Below are 17716 nucleotides of genomic sequence, written 5' to 3' on the forward strand. Positions count from 1 at the left end.
AGGTATGGACTACGACACCTGGCCAACCTTGTTCTTCAGATCTTAGCTGGCTTTTATGTGCAATTCTGTAATCGGGAAGCACCTGTTCTATTAAACTAGAATGACCATTCAGGCTGTGTGCGGTGGCGCAGAACCTCTCATTCTAGCACTTGGAAGACAGACAGGAGAATGAAAGTTTAAAGCCAGCCTGGTCTATATAGCAAGTTGTTCCAGGCCAGCCAGGGAGACACAGGGGAGATTCTATCACAGAAAAAAACAAAGGCGGGGGGGGGGGGGGTGAAAGAGGTGGAATTTACAGATTGGGATGATGCAAGGAAGGCACGGGCACCATAGAAACTACAAACAGTGAATTCGTCATTTCAAAGTTACTTCCCTAGATGGATGTGGAGGCTGAGGCAGGAAGACGTGGCACTGTAGCCTGGGCTACAGTGGGAGACCTTGTCATTTAAAAAAAAAAAAAAAAAAAATCAAGTTACTTTCCGTCATAAAGGTTACAGACACAGAGGACTCGCCAGCACTGGCTGAACCGGTCTGCCGAGCGGTGGCTTCCATTTCTCCTCATTTCTTGGACAGTCAGATAAGCATCTCAACTTGCGTTTTGCCAAATGAGCTTTCACTATCTTGGTCTAGTGCCAGAACTCAGGCCAAACCTGTGGCTGCCTATACTCTTTCCTCCCCATTGTGCATGCCTTGGTGTTTCTGGCACACTTAAGGGTGCACGAATTTATAAGCGCTTGCGGCAGGATGCCTGGTGGAGAGAGGGAGACAGGAGCTGAGAACCAGCTTATGAGCAGTTTCAAGCCTGTTTGTGTCAACTTGTGAACCTGTGCCCTTCTGCCTTCTTTCTGCTCTGTAGCGAGTATGTATGTGAGTATGCATGTGTGTCTGTGTGCATGTATGTGTGTGTTTAAGTGTGCATACCTGTGCATGCATGTGCATGTGTGTCTCTGTGTGCGAGTGTGCCTGTGTTTGTGTGTGTGCATGTGTGTCTGTGTATGTGTCTGTGTGCATGTATGTATGTGTGTTTTGTGTGAGTGCACATGCATGTGCTTGTGTGTCTGTATATACGTGTCTGTGTGTGTGCATGTATGTGTGTGTTTTGTGTGAGTGCACATGCTTGTATGTCTATGTGTATGCTTGTGTGAGTGAGCATGTGTGTCTCTGTGTTTTTGTGTGAGTGTGCATGTGTGTGCATGTGGGTCTATATGTGTGCATGTGTGTGTTTTGTGTGATTGCATGTGCATGTGCTTGTGTGTCTGTGTATATGTGTCTGTGTGTGCATATATGTCTGTGTGTCTTTTGTGTGTGTCTCTGCATGTGTATCTGTGTGCATATGTCTATGTGTATATGTGTGTACATGTGTGTCTGTGTGTGCACGTGTCTATGTATATGTGTCTGTATATGTGTCTGTGTGTGCATGTGTGTCTGTGTGTTTATATGTGTCTCTCTGTGTGCACATGTGTCTATGTATATATGTCTGTGTGCTTCATTGTGTGCTTGCTTGTATGTGTCAGATCTGGATTTCGGGTCCTCATTTCTCTGTGCCTGAAGCCACTCCCCAGTTCTGGTTTTCTTGTCCCCTCACCCACCCCAACTCTCAAGTAGCCTTCCTCTTTCCTGTCCCAAGGGAAAACTCCAGAAATAGCAGAAACTGAACTTACTGCCGCAGTGCTAGCCTTGTGTGGATTCTGTCAGTGGACTCGTTCTAATCATCTGTAAAGTGGGGGATTCATGGTCACCCGGCATTTTAGTCTGTGTAGCTCCATCTCTTTCCCCATCATCAAACCAGTCACCCGTTCCACTCCCACCAAAGTGACCACGTCTAGTTTCTAAGTCCAAGCCCTGCCTCTACCAGTTTGCTCACCAACTACTTGCTAATCACTCTGGAGCTACCTAGGACATATTTGAGGAGCAGTCAGAAAGAGCCCCACCGGGAAATGTTCCACTGAGGTGCGGGACTACAGTTTGCTGTGATAGGCAGCCCCTGCGGTGGGGAATTGCAACTGAAAAAGTATGTGTATGGGTGGGAAACGGGTGTTTCTCCCTTTAAAGATTCTTGTTTCTGTCAGTGTTCTGTTTACGCTTCATAGGATGGAAATGTTCTAAAAATAAGGGATTAAACAAGAGGACGAATCCCGGTACCTGGGATTTTAAAAGGCTCTTTCAGGGTTCACAGGGACCCCCTTCTCAGCCGCTGTGTGGTCTGGCCAGAGCTAGCCAAGTCCCCCACCCACCCACCTCCAGCCCTGCGCTTTCCCAGGATTCACATGGTAATGAAGGCATCCATCTTCCCCCACACACACTCACGACCCTCCAGGCCACACAATGGCCCCAGCACCGTGGCCCCACCACCTGTTGGATTTTCCCAGGGAAGAGGAGGGGAGCCAACTGAGAGGAGGAGCCCCAGCTCCCAGCCCTTAACTCCCTGCTCCATAGACCCAGATCCTGAGAATCAACCAGCCAGAGCATGCTGCCCTTGGGCGAGCAGCCATTCTCCTCTGCACTGTTTCCTCCTGGGAAAATGGAGTTGATGGTGCACTTGTTCTTAGTTGCTAGGCTCCCATAATAGCGATCTTTTAAAGTTTTTAATAGTTTAGTTAATTTTTTTCTGAGTTCTTACCCAGCATGCACAAAAACCTTGGGTTCCAGCCGGAAGGAAAACTCCAGTCCTTGTGACTTCTTGAGCACTTAGATGGATTAAACTGGGCAGGAGGAATTTCCAATTTCCTCATTGTCCTATACACCCCCCACCACAACCCAACAGGTGGCATGATTGAGATCCCTCTCGCAAAGGAGGGCACCCAGACCCAAGAAGATACGTGTCTCCCAAGCGGCAGGGCAGGGATATGAAGGCAGTTTTGCTCTCCCAGCCTGAAATCGGAAGCACGTTGGCTCATTATCGTCATTCTGAATATCAGTTAAGGAGTTAGGTCATGACCCTGGTCGTGTAAAAAGCTCGAGGAAGCTAAGAAGGGAAAAAAAGCTACTGTTACTCACCACCATCTTCCCAAGACTTGGCCAAACCATGGCACACAGTAGGCTCTTAAAACTGAAGATCAAAACTAAGTCTGATGGACTTGCCCAGAATTTCTGCTCTCCAGATGCTAAGGCATACCAGTTATAATTTAATTGCTTTGTAAAGGGGGAAAAAAAGTATTTTTTAAATAGGATCTTAGGTACCCAAGCTGACCTTGAATTTGCTGTGTAGCTAGTTATGACCTTGAATTCTGATCCTCCTGCCTCAACCTCCTGCGCGCTGGGATTGCAGAAGTGTTGCCGAGTTTATTTGGTGCTAGGGATAGAGTTAGGAATTCCTGCGTGCTAGACACACACAAACTGAGCTGCATCAACAGGATCATAACTTCCAAGTCCAGCCTGGACCCTGCCTAGGAAAAACAAAAGCACAACTGAAGAGGGAATGGACGGGATGCCCAGAAGATGAGCACACACACTACAGATGCTATGCCTGCCACGGATGACGAAGGTCTCCAGGAACTGAGAGCTCCATTTGCCAGGTCTCTAAGTGATGTCGAAGCCATTTTTCCTATTGCTTTATAGCCTCCAGAAACTCAAAATACTCCTGAACTAAATGAATCCTCAAATGTGCAGTTCCACCTCAATATAAAGGAAGGACGGTGGGGTGGGATATTTGCCAATCACAGCTAGAAACAGAATCAGAATCATTGTCCATTCCCATGGGATCTCGGGAGTCACTGGCTTCCCAGCCCTCTGTTCCCCTTGTAAAATAGCATCTTTACCTTTCCCAAACTCCTCCTGCCCACCCTCAAACATTCAAGCTAGTATCTCAGGGTGTTTGGGACATAGAATGAGAAAGGCTTCCATTCTGTTTAAAGCCAAAGCATTCTCAGTGTTCCACTGTGGCTGTGTGGTCATTTAGTCAGCACAAGACCAACAGTGCAGCACCATAGACAAGCAAAGGATGCAGAAACCTGGACAACACAACAAAAGGTGCACCTGACATCTGAGATATCCGTATAATCCCCATCCAAATCCCCATTGAAACAATTCACCAAGCCAGGCGCATGGTGGCACATGCCTTTAATCCCACCCTTGGTGGATCTCTGAGGCCAGCCTGGTCTACAGAACGAGTTTCAAGACAGCCAGGGCTACACAGAGAAACCCTGCCTTGAAAAGAGAAGATAAATAAGTAAACAAACAACTTGCCAGTGTCTCCATGGTTTTGCTGTTTTTGAGACAGGGTCTTAGACTGGTCTTAAACTCCCTCTGTAGGGAAGGCTTCAAATTCCTGATTCAGCTGCCTCTGCTTTTCAAGTGCTGAGATTTAAAATGTATTCCACCAGCTGTGCCCTAAAAAAATATGTTCTGCTGGTCATGATAGCACACACCTTCAATACCAGCATTTAAGAGGCAGAGGCAGGGGGATCTCTGTGAATTTAAGGCTAGTCTGACCTGCCTACCCATTTCATGCCACCCCGGTTGCGAAGTGAAACAGTGTCTCAAAAACAAAGACACACGATCTACAGCTAGAAATGTGTTTCACTTGGTAAAGTGCTTGCCTAGCTAGCTGGCACAAAGCCCTAGCTTCAGTCCCCGCATAATATAAAGCAGGTATAGTGACACACATACATCTCTTATCTCAGTACTCAGAGATGGAGACAGAAAAGGCCGCCCTGAGCCACATATTAAATTCAAGGCCAGCTGGAGCTACATAAGACCTTGTCAAAGAAAAGGGCTAGAGAGAGGATTCAGTGGCTCAAAGTACTTGTTGCTCTTACCAAGGACCCAGCACCCACATGGTGGCTCACAATAGCCTGCCTCTACACACACACACACACACACACACACACACACACACACACACACACACACACACCACACCACACCACAGGGTGCACCTGAAATCTGAGTTATCACATTTTTTTTCACATTTTTTTTAAAAATCTAAATATAAAGGAAGAAAATTCGTTTTGGTTGGATGTACAGCTTGTAGCTCAGCGGTGAAGAAGCCCTTGCCTTGCAAGCGTGTACAAGAAAGGTCCTGGAGTATCATCCTAGCCTCGCTTAATAGACAGAGAGGTGGAGTGAGAGAAAGGGAGGGAGGGAGGGGAGGAGGGAGGAAGTGGGGGGAACTTGAAAACTTTGTTGCTATAAAAAAAAAAAAAAAGAGTTGCAAGCTGGGGCATGGTGGCACACACCTTTAATCTCAACAGTCAGGAGGCAGAGGCAGGTGGATCTCTGTGAGCTCAAGTCCAGGCTGCTCTACATAGTGAGTTCCTGGACAGCCAGGGTTATGTAAAGAGACCCTGTCTCAAAAATAAAACAAACAAACAAATCCCGAACAAATAAATCAAAGCAGAAGTCACTAAGATCCATACTGAACAATTCCATGTACATCAAGTATCCAGAGCACTCAGATGTTTAAAGACAGAAAAGTAATAACAGGCCCAGGGGTGTGGGGCGGTGTTCTGTGGTGAGGAGTTCCTAATGGCTTCTCTGAAGTGATGGGGACGCTCCAGAACTGTCAGTAGTGATGGCCGAACGGCCCTGCAGGATACTAAACACTGAGCAGTGAGGCATTGTTCTGACTTCTTTACGTTTTTATTTCATTAAATATTATTAGTGTGTACATTGTATGTGTTTGTGTTGTGTGTATGTGTCTTGTGTGCGTGTATGCCTGTGTGTGTTGTATGTGTTTGTGTGTGTTTTGTGTTTGTTGTATGTTTGTGTATGTGTTGTGTGTGTACGTATCTTGTATGTGTTGTGTGTATGTGTTTTGTGTGTCTGTGTATGTGGTGTGTGTGTATGGTGTGTGTGTATGTATATGTGTGTGTATGTGTTGTGTCTGTGTATTGTTGTATCTGTGTTTGTATGTGTTGTGTATGTGTCTGTGTGTAAGCGTTGTATGTATGTGTTATGTGTGTGTTGTGTGTATGTGTTTTGTGTGTCTGTATATTGTGTACGTGTTTGTATGTGTTATGTGTGTGTTGTATATGTGTGTTATGTGTGTGTTGTGTGTGTATTGTGTGTGTGTTGTGGAGGAGGGTACACATGCCATGGCATGAGTGTGGTGGTCAGAGGACAACTCTCTGGAGTCATTATCTTCTCCCTCTGTCCTGTAAGCTCCCAGGATTAAAGTCAACAGCAAGTCCTTTGTGGCCTTTCATCTTATGGCATAAACCTGGGTTTTTGATGTCGTTTGCAGCACTGGAGATTGAACCAAGGATTGCATGCATTTGAGGCAAATACCAAGCCCCAGCCCCAGCCCCAGCCCCAGCCCCAGCCCCAGCCCCAGCCCCAGCCCCAGCCCCAGCCCCAGCCTGCTGTATTCTTTTTCTGTTTGATGTTGGGTTGGTTCACACAGGTCTTACTGTCCTGGAACTCACTATGTAGATCAAGCTGGCCTCAAACTCATAGAGATCCATCTGTCTCTGCCTCTGCCTCTTGAAAGCTAGGGTTTTAAAGGGAATTCATCAGTACACCTGGATGTTTTCCTTTTTAAAAGACAACTTTTTATTTTGAGTGTATATATGTGGTGTGCATTGGAACCCTGGAGCTGGAGTTACAAGTGGCTGTGAGCTGCCATGTGGATGCTGGGAACCAAACCCGAGTCCTTTACAAGAGCAGCAATTGCTGTTAACCAGTGAGCCCCCTCTCCAACCTCCATAGTTTTCTTTTTTTTTTTTTTTTTTTTATTTATTTTATTTATTATATATGAGTACACTGTAGCTGTCTTCAGATACACCAGAAGAGGGCATCAGATCTCTTTACGGATGGTTGTGAGCCACCATGTGGTTGCTGGGAATTGAACTCAGGACCTCTGGAAGAGCAGTCGGGTGCTCTTAACCGCTGAGCCATCTCTCCAGCCCCCATAGTTTTCTTTTTTTAAAGGCAGGATCTTGAAATGTAGCCCAGGCTGGCCTGAAAGCCTGAAGAACACTCTGTAGCGTAGGTAAGCCCAGTTTTCTATCCTCCTGTTTCTGCCTCCCAAACGCTGAAATTCCAGGCCCACACCCATGCTCCACTCTTCCCCGTTCCCTTGTGACTACGACACCATGATTTGAGATGTGCCCCGGCCGTGGCTGTGTGGCTTTTTCCAGCTGGCTGCCCCTCCCATACATACATCCTTTTTCCCCACATAAGACAAATTCCTGAAAGAAAGGTGCTGTCTCATGATATCCTAGGGCCACGAGGAATTCACAGTCCGTTCAGCCGTTCTTCCAGGGGCTGTTTATGAGGACTTGTTTCTAGTTGCTCTTTCAAACAAGCTGATACACACACTGCGGGGAACCTTCCTTCAGGCTCTGCTGCCTGTCAGCGTCCTCTTCCCAGGAAACATAACGAAATGACCTGACTTTTTAAAAAACTGAATTTTAAAGTATTTTTAGGCGCAAGGCTCTGGGTTCGGTCCCCAGCTCCGAAAAAAAAAGGAAAAAAAAAGTATTAGTCGTGGTGTGTGTGTGTGTGTGTGTGTGTGTGTGTGTGTGTGTGTGTGTGTGTGTGTGAGAGAGAGAGAGAGAGAGGGGGGGGGGGGCGGGTGTCGGCTCAGTTCTCGTCTGCCTCATGTGAGTCCCTGGAACTGAGAGATGAGAATCAATTCATGAAGTTGGGTGGCAGGTACCTTCGCTGCTGAACCTTCTCACAGGCTTAACCAGGCTTGAGATAGAGGCTGGTGCAACCCAGCCAGGCCCCAAACTTACTGTGTAACTAAGAATGGCCTTAAGCTCCTGATCTTCTTCTCTCTATCCCCCAGGACAGACAGACAACAACAGACAGACAGACAGATATAGAGAGATGGCAGTTAAGAGCATTTGTTGCTTACAGAGGACCTGGGTTTGGTTCCCAGTACCCATATGGAGACTTACAACCATTGATAACTCCAGAAAACTGGCCTCTTTGGGCACCAGGTACATACTCAGTACATATATATGTATGTATACATATATATACACATATGCAGGAAAGACACTCATACAAATATAAATAAATAGATTCTTTTAAAGATTTGTTTGTTTTACTTTATGTGAGTACACTGTCACTCTCTTCAGACACACCAGAAGAGGCACTGAATCCCATTACAGATGGTTGTGAGCCACCATGTGGTTGCTGGGAATTGAACTCAGGACCCCTGGAAGAGCAGTCAGTGCTCTTAACCACTGAGCCATCTCTCCAGCCCAAATAAATACATTTTTCCCCCCGGAGCTAAGGCCCGAACCCAGGGCCTTGCGCTTGCTAGGCAAGCGCTCTACCACTGAGCTAAATCCCCAACCCCTAGATTTTAAAAAAAATAAAAATAGCATATTACCTTCTGGGAGCTGGAGGTGACAAGGTAGGGGTATTCTGAATTCCAGACCAGCCTGGACTTTATAGCAAGACTATCTCACAATTAGTAAAATAGTAAGAATTGTTCTCATATAAGATAATGTTATGTGTCTGTACTGCATGTGTCCTTGTCCCGCCTCCAAAATAAAAGCTGCCCAGGATGTAGATTTGATTTGGTTCTGTTCCCTGTGATAACTCAGCACTGGCCAGAACCTGGCACATAGGGTCCTCCTGTAGGAGGTTTTGAGCTGTGCTGTGGCCATGATGGTACAGTTGCACCCACAGACTCCTGTGCATCAGGAGTAGGACGGTGGTGCAGGGTGTGGTGCGGTGGACCCAGGTTGAGACCCAGCATCACATCAGCCGTGAGACCAAGACCTCCATCCCTGGCTTCCCAGGCTCTCCCCTGCGGCCACGAGGGAAGGATGCAGGAAACTGGCCTGTCGGTTTTTCCCAGGCCCCCGCCTCACTCTTGCGAACATCTGGTCACAAACATCTGCCCTTCGCCTTTGTCGCACAGCCGGGGCCAGCCTCGCACCCATCTGCCGCCGCCCCCGGCGCCCGCCCCATATGTGCCCTGCCTCTCCTGAGCCGCGGGCCGGTTCCCACGGTCCAGCGCGCTCAGTCCGGGCGCCCATCTGCCGGGGCGGGTGCCCTGGCGGGGGATGCTTTCGGGAACTGCGCGCACGGAACAAAACCGGGTGCTAGCCTCTTCCAGGTGGGGTCCTACTCCGTCCCACATCGCTGCAGGAGCAGCTCAGGCCAAGGTCCACGCCCAGCTCTGCCTCAGTTCGGAACACTGCAGACTTGCAGGAGACATTAGCCTTGGTTGTAGGTTTTTGTAGTTGTTGTTTGGGGGAGAGGCATGGGGGAGGGGTGCCAATAGCTTGTCCTGCATTGGGTCTCTCTCCCACCAGGGCTTTGGCATTAGTATTTGCTACCTTAGTAGCTGGGATAATCTTGAACTTCGACCCTCCTTCCTCTTCCTCCCAAGTGCTGGCTGTACACATGTACCACCAAGTCTTGTGCTGGGGGTCAAACCCAGGTCCTCCTGAGTGTAAGGCAAGCACTCTTAATTTAGCTACATCCCTAACCACCTCATACTTTCCCTCCCTACCCACCTCTCTCTTTTTCAAGACAGAGTTTCAGGGTTTCTTCCCTTAGTCCTGGCTGTCCTGGAACTCACTCTGTAGATCAGGCTGTCCTGGAACTCATTGAGATCCACCTTCCTCTTGTCCTGAGTGCCGGGGTTAAAGGCGTGTAACACCACGCCTGGCCTGTCTCTTGCTTCTATTTTTATTACTCCCCATGCCCCTTTCTTTAGACCAGTGGTTCTCAGCCTTCCTAATGCTTTAAATATAATTTTTCACGTTTTAGTGATCCCTAACTACAAAATTCTTTTCATTGCTACAGCGTAACTGTAATTTTGCTAGTGTTATGAATCATAATATAAATATCTGGTTTCCAATGGTCTAAGGTGACCCCTGTAAAAGGGTCGTTTGACACCCCCACGGGGGCGTGACCCCCACGTTGAGAATCACTGCTTTAGATTTTGCTGCACATAAACATACTGGCACTTTTCATTAGATTTGTTTGTTTGAGTTTTCAAGACAGGATTTTTCTGTGTAGCCTTGGCTGTCCTGGAACTTGCTGGCCTCAAGCTCAGAGATCCGCCTGTCTCTGCATTAAAGACAGGAGCCACCACTGCCAGGCTGCTCATGAGGATTTTAATGTGCTTGTTTTCTCTTTCATTCTCCGTTCGCCTGAGCAGGAGTCGGTCATGCATCTGCGGAGTGCTCCCGTCCCCTCCAGCTCACTCTGATGAAGTGTTGCACAGTTGGCCATTGTCACTTTAGTTCTGTTCTGTGAGGACAAGGCGCTTTCCTTTTGAGGCTGCCAGGACAGTGCTGTGGGGCCCAGCCCACATCTGCAGCGCGTTGTGTGCAAGACACTCTGGGTTTGTCCGTGGGAGTGAGAGCAAGCCTCTGGGTCACTGGGTGTTTGAATGTTCACTTTTACTCCTCTTGCCACACAGAGCTCTGAGCCATCCTACCAGTTTCCACACCCACCTGCAGAGGACTAGAGGTCTCCTCCCACACCAGCACCAGCATTTTAAATTACCAGACTGGAAAGGGCTTTGCAGTGTGATGGGCCATTGTCTCCTGCAGACATGTCTGCACGCTCAGCAGATGTCAGAGCTAGAAAAACCTGTCTTAGCAGGACAGTAGTCTCCTCTGACAGGAAGACCCCCTTGACTTCCCTAACAGTCTTCTGTGGGTTGTCTCCCATCCCTGTGTCTTCACAGCTCTGGGAATTGGGAGATGCCGGCCTCATGGTCCGGCTGTCCCACCAGACTACAAGTTCCCTAGGTAGGCAGCAGTTTGGGGGCTCCTGAATCAACTGTGAAGGGTACACAGGCACCGCAGATAGTGATCTTGCAGGTCGTTCCGCTAGCCAGAATATAGAGATTTCATTAGTCTACTGACTGTGCCTTTGAGGTGACAATGGCCGGCTACAGATAGCATCTGTGTGTCCCTAGCAAAGTGTTCCCATTTGGTTACTCCAGTTGAACGAATGGGGCTCCCTAAAGTCACTCCCTGTAGTGCAAGTGTGAGCCGCTCTATATGAAGAAAATGGCCATTGTGGAGCCTCTAAGAGAGACAGTGTGGTCTGGGAACAATTAGAGCAGTTTCTAAAGAAGGCCGCCTTTCCTAAAGACTGTTCCAAGCTCTTCACTGGCCTTATCAACTCACCCTCACAGAGGTGGGAGCACTGCTGTCCTCACAGAGGTGGGAGCACTGCTGTCCTCACAGAGGTGGGAGCACTGCTGTCCTCACAGAGATGGGAGCACTGCTGTCCTCACAGAGGTGGGAGCACTGCTGTCCTCACAGAGGTGGGAGCACTGCTGTCCTCACAGAGGTGGGAGCACTGCTGTCCTCACAGAGGTGGGAGCACTGCTGTCCTCACAGAGGTGGGAGCACTGCTGTCCTCACAGAGGTGGGAGCACTGCTGTCCTCACAGAGGTGGGAGCACTGCTGTCCTCACAGAGGTGGGAGCACTACCCTTCTGACTCTCACAGATAACTACACAGAGACACAAAGAAATTAAATGGCTCAGTCCCTCGGATTGAAAGGAGTGGAGCCAAATGGCCTCTTGGAGCCTCTGAGACACCCTGGAAAAGGTCCCTTTCATTCTTATGTGTTCCTGGATGACCTCCTCATTGTTTTTGTTTGTTTGCTTTTGTTTTTTGTGGTGTTGGTGTTTGAGACGAGCTCTCAAATTTCTGTCCAATTCTAAGCTGGCTAGAACTCACTATGTAGCCCAGGCTAGTCTTGAACTAAAGATTACCCTCTTGACTCAGCTGCTCGAGAGCTAGAATTTCAGGCGTGAGCCATCAATCCCAGCTTCCTGGGTGTCTTAACTTCCTTTCAACCTGCACATCACTACTCTGACCTCGGTAGAAACCATAATGAGACTTTTAAAAAGAAAAGTTGGAAAGGCAGCGTGGTGACTCACACAGTGTGTGAATCCAGCTGTCCTTCCTTGGGGCCTGAGATGTCAACCCCAGTGACAGGATACTCAGGGTTGGGTGGAGCAGGGCAGGAAGGGGGTGCTGGAGGCTTTGAAGGATGGGCAGGGAGCTGGGTGGGGTCCTGTGAGAGTCTCAACCTCAGCTGCTCCCCTGGTTCCAGGCCCTGGAGCAGTAGGAGAGGGAGCCCAGGTGTATGGGAAGTAGGTGAGTCAAAGAAAGGCCAGGTCATGTGCCAGGGAGGAAGGGAGGGGCGCAGCTTCCAGGAGGGGATCTCTGGAGTCTCCTGTCCGGTCCCAGAGGGTGCAAGCAAAAAGCCACTGAGGCCCCACCCAGAGGTCTCTTGGGCAATCATCTCCTTGTCCCGTCCTCCAACCTCTGCTGGGCTTTGCTTAGGCTGGACCTGCCAGCCTCGGAGAAAGCACGCCAAGGTCAGGCAAACTCCCACACCTCAGTCCTGGGAAAGGGCTAGGCCTGTATGCGTGGGCGTGGGACTCCTGAGGTCAGGATAAGGACGGCTGTGTGTCTGTGGGACTTCTGTAGCCTGCTGAAGTGGACATTCGTGTTGAGGACCCAGGGGCTGTGTACAATTAAACACACCGGGCTGGGTGACGGCATTGTATCTTGGTGGGACTTTGGCTTGTTTTAATTTTAAATTCCATAGAATCCGCCGTCTGTTGCTGTTTTGAGACAGATCCTCCTGCTTCTGTCTCCCAAGTAGTTGGGATCCTAGTTGCATGGTATCACCCAACATGGAGTCTTCATCCTGGCAGAAGTTGACAGTGACTGGGCATAAGCATGTCGATTGATGATGCCTAGAAGAGAAGTTTTTGTCACAGTTAGCTCGGTGTATCTGAAAGGTTTTCGGTTTTTTGTTTTTGGGTTTTTTTTTTAATGTTTTCATTTGAGCTTTGGCTTTAGTTAATTAGTTAGTTAGTTAGTTAGTTAGTTAGTTTTGGACAGGCTCTTACTTTGCATGTAGCCCCTGTTGGCCTTGGACTTACTAGGCAGGCCTTGGAGATTTTCAGTGATGGTCCTGGGTTATGAGGCCTATGCTCAGCTTGCTTTGGTTTGCTCTGTGTGGTGTTCAGGATGGAACCCAGGGCCTCCAGCGTGCTCTGCCCCAAGCTACACTGCAGTCTGTGGATGGTGCATTGGTATGAACGGTCCTGCCCAGTTTGGGAGTGTGTGTTACCTTGGTGGTTCCAGTACAGGGGAGGAGGGTGTGTGTTAGTTGGTTCGGTTCCTGGGATGGCTGCATGTGCTGTGTGAGTGGCTGGGATGAGGAAGATCATTCCGTGGTTTGATGTGTGGCCTCCTTTCGTGTCTTTTCCAGTGTGTTGGCTTTGTACAGATTTGGTGTATGTACATACATGTTAACGTATGTTAATGTGCATCTTAGCGGGTTGCTCCTTTGCTCATATGTGAGAGCATGCTGCTACCATGCTGGTTGTGTCTGATGCACACGCCTGTGGTACTGGATCAGCACGCCCATATCCTCTGTGCGGGTGTGTACAGCAGTGTGCCGCCTTAAGGTTTGGTAGCTTAAGATAGGAGCTCCCTGGCAGGGGTTCTGCCTTTCTCCTGGCCTTCGGAGACTGGGGGATGGGGGCAGCAGCCCTTTGTCCAGACACAGGAAGGCCCCACCCCTTCATCTGCAGGGACTCTGGGCAGGCCCAGACTGCCAGGCTCCAAGCTCCCTCCCATTGTTCTGGGGCCTCTTCTGAAAACTGGGTGGAAGGCAAAAGGTGGGTCCAGGCCTAGGCCATCACACTCCCTAGAATCACCAGGAAAGCAGCCTGGAACCTTCACAGTGAGGCTGGCTATAGGTCCATTGTGCAGATGGAGAAGTTGAGTCCAGAGCAGGCAGGGATGATTCCATGAGTGGGAAGGCCAGAAAGCCTTTACACCCATCTTGTGCCAAACCCCAACCCCAGCCTCCTGCCGGATCTGGAGTCTTGATAAATGAGACCCCAAAAAGATACAACCGTTTTTTGCTGGCTCCCATTTGAGAACACTTCTTGCAGGTTAAACATTAACCGTAACTCTGGGTTAAGTTCAGCTTTTAAGTGTCTCTTGTTACTATGTTATCCTTGTTTATTTAGTGTGCGTGTGGTGGTGTGGAGGAGTGTTGTCATAGCACTCATGTGGAGGACACAGAACGGCTTGTAAGAGTTGGCTCTCTCCTCTGATCATTTGGGTAGATCACAAGAATAGGTCCTCGGGTTGTCAGGCCTGGCCTCAGCACCTTTCCCACTGTGCTATTGCACAGCTCCAAATTCCACTTTTATTCTCATTTTGCAAATGAGGAAACCGAGGACTTAGAGGAACAATTCATTAGTTAACCAAAATTATCTAAAAATTATTCAGCTTCAAAGCATTATGCTGTGTGACTTTGAGCAAATTGTTAACCTTTTCTGAGCGGACCAACCCTGCTCCCCACCCTCCTCAAGAGGGTCGTACTCTGCAATCCAAGATGACCTCAAATCTCAGTTCTCCAGCTGCTTTACCTGAAATCTGGGATTACAGGTTTAGCATGCCTGGTAAATTTTACTCGCTTTCTAGAGCTCCCAGCCCCACGGAAGGAGGATGGGACTAGGAAATGGGTAACAGAGCACAAGACAAAGATCACTTTAGATAGTAAAAGAAAATAGCCAAGGGTCTTCTGAGGTTTCCAGCAAGGAGGGGACCTTTGACCTGGGACCTCAGGGTGACAAACTAGCAGAGATCTGGTTGGGAAGTGATCTAGGCTGAGGGCACATCCAGGGCAAGAGCCCAGAGGCCGGATGGAACTGGTTAGAGGAAGTCAAGGGGCTGGAAAGAGAAACGGGAGGACAGGACATGGGGTGGGCTGGGAGGGTGGTGAGTAAAGGGGAGGAGTTTGGGTTGTGTTCTCAAGGAGATGGGCACAGATACAGTGTTTGGCCAGGCCAGAGTCCTGGGGTGGAATGGGGGTTGCTCTCTGGTTACAATCAGAGGTGGGGACAGTCAGAGCCCAAGGTCTTTCCCCAAAGCTCCCTCAGTCCCAGCCCAGAGGCGCCGGCCTGGCTGCTGGAAGACTTCACTGTGGGCACATCTGGGGAGCAGCTGCAGGGCCAGGGCCAGAGTAGATCACGTGGTACCAACAGGCCCGCCCTGGGACCTACAGAGCCAAGACTCTGGGAAAGGGCAGTTGAAGAGTATCTGGAAGTGCGCATGTCCACTGAGACATGCTCTGCAGTGTGGCCTTAGATGCAAGGTCTCCCCACCCCAACACAGGGAGACAACACCACCTCCACACTGTGTGATCTGAAGCCATTCCTTATATAGAACAGGCGAGAAGTGACTGCTACCTCCGGGGGCTGCTGATTCCTCATTCAGAGACTATTCCCTGTGCCTCTATGTTGGGACAGGCCTTGGGAAGCAAACCGAGCTACCGGCTGGGTGGAGGACCTGAGTGCCTGCTTCTGGAGCTCAGGCTTGGGCTAGTGCTTAGAACTATGAGTGATACTGAGGGAGGGAGCACTAAGTCACTCTGGGCTATTTGCATGACAGACAGCGACAGGAATCAGACTGAAGAAGCTTTCCCTAGCAGGTGTGACTGCACACCTGCAGCCCTCCCTAGAATAGTGCCATGCCCTCATTCAGTACATTTCTCCTGTGCCTCTCCGTAGAGCACACAGAGACTAAGTTTTCATCTTGATTGTCAACTTGACTGGATTTAGAATTGCTTAAGAGACACACCTCTGGGCATGTCCATGAGAGCCATTTCAAAAACCTTGAGCTGGGAAGATCCAGGGTCCCAGACTGAATACAAAGAGGCAAGTGAGAGGTTGAACTATGCAGCAGCATTGTCCCTCTGCGCTTCGTGACTGGATACAATGTGTCCAGCTTTCACATTCACTCTGCAGTGCCTTTCCCACTCATAACCTCTGGCCAAAAGAAACCAGTCCTTCCCCAAGTTGTTTTGTTAGATACTCTGTCACAGCCCTGAGAAAAGTAACTAATGCAATAAACTACCCCACCCAAGAACCTTCAACCAAATAAGCCACAGTGACAGGCACCTATATTCCCAGCAAAGGCCACTTTGAAAGTCTCAGTGTAGTGACAGTCATCTGTAGTCCCAGCTACTCCAAAAGAAAGTTTAAGATCAACTTGGATCACACTTCGAAAACAAAAAAAACAAACAAAAACAAAAAACAAACAAAAAAGTGTGTGTGTGTGTGTGTGTGTGTGTGTGTGTGTATGCATGTGTGCGTATGTGCATGCGTGTGCGAGCAGCATGCTGGGAATAAAGATAAAGAGATGGCTGCTCTTCCAGGGGGTCATATTCAATTCCCAGCATCTACATGGTGGCTCACAACTTTCTGTAACTCCAGTTCCAGAAAATCTGACACCCTCTTCTAGCCTCAGAGGACACAGGCACCAGGGACCCACAGGGTACACAGACATGCAGGCAGGCAAAAAAAAAAAAAAAAAAAAGAATCCGTATTTTATGTGAAATAGAAAACAGAGGAAGGCTGGGGTTGTCGCTCACACGGTAGAGAGCTTCCCTGGTATGGACAAAGCTGTGGAGTTTATCCCCAGCATCACGTAAAGCAGGCTTGGTGGTACATAGCTGTAATCCCAGAGCTCAGGAAGATCAGAAGTTAAGGCTACATAGTTAGATGGAGTCCAGCCTGGGCAAGTAAGACCCTGTCTCATGAAGAAAAAGAACAGACGAGAACTCCTCTTGCTGTCTCTAGGGCATCTAGTAAAGGTGAGTTGATTTTGTGGTCCTGCTGGGCAAGTAGGCAAGCAGGAACAGGGAGGAGGGGAGGGGGAGGGAGGGAGGGGGGAGGGAGGGGAGGAGGAGGGAGGAGGGAGAGAGAGAGAGAGAGAGAGAGAGAGAGAGAGAGAAACAGAGACAGAGAGACAGAGAGACAGAGACAGAGAAGCAGGTAAGAGAGCCTGATATGCAGTCCTGACTTGAGTTCAGTCCCCAGAAGTGGGGGTAGAAGGAAGTCACAGTGGAAGAAGGAACCCTTGCAAGTTGTCCTCTGACTTCCCCCGTGCTGCACAGGGCATGCACACAGCACTTACATCCCCTCACAGACTTCCAGTATAGAAACTCGTCTCCATTTCTTTCTCCTTTCTCTCTGTTCATACTGAGATTGAGCTCAGGGACTGTGACACAGTAAATACTTGCTGCACGACTAAGCTACACCCAGAGCCCTACATAGGCTTCTGTTCAAAAGTACAACTAGGGCCAGGGATGGTAGTACATGACTTTAATCTCAGCACTCCGATCTCTGTGAGTTTGAAGCCAGCCTGGTTGGAGAGTTCCAGGCCAGTGAGGGCTACATAGTGGGAAACTCCTTCTCGAAGCAAACACATGCATGCCAAACCCAGTATGGTGGCACACATGATTCTGGAGATGCTGGGGAGGTCAGGAGTTCATAGCTAAACTTTGGCTACATAGTGTGTTTGCGCCCAGCATGGGCTACATGAGGCTCGATCAAAGAAGGGGGAGAGGAAGAGGAGGAGGAGGAAGAGGAAAAAGATGTTGCCCACCTTATCATCTTATACTTCCTCACAGTGGCAATCAGTCCTATTAGTTACAGAGGTTTTCTTCTCCCACTTTGGTGGTTCTGGTAGTTGAATCTAGGTCCTTGCACATGCTAGACAGAATTCTACCACTGAGTTACATCTCCAACCTTTTATATACACATATACCCCTCGAGACTGGCCTGGACCTTACTGTACAGTCAAAAACAGCCTCCCACTTACAATCATGTTTGCCTCTGCCTCTGCCTCTGCCTCCGGGATGCTTGGGATTACATGTGTCAATCATCAGGCTTGACCTTTTAACAAAGTGGAAATTTTTAGCCATGCTTTATTCATGGTACTTGGAAAGCAAAGTGGATC

Source organism: Rattus rattus, chromosome 5 (assembly GCF_011064425.1).
Source record: "Rattus rattus isolate New Zealand chromosome 5, Rrattus_CSIRO_v1, whole genome shotgun sequence".
Lineage (NCBI taxonomy): Eukaryota > Metazoa > Chordata > Mammalia > Rodentia > Muridae > Rattus > Rattus rattus.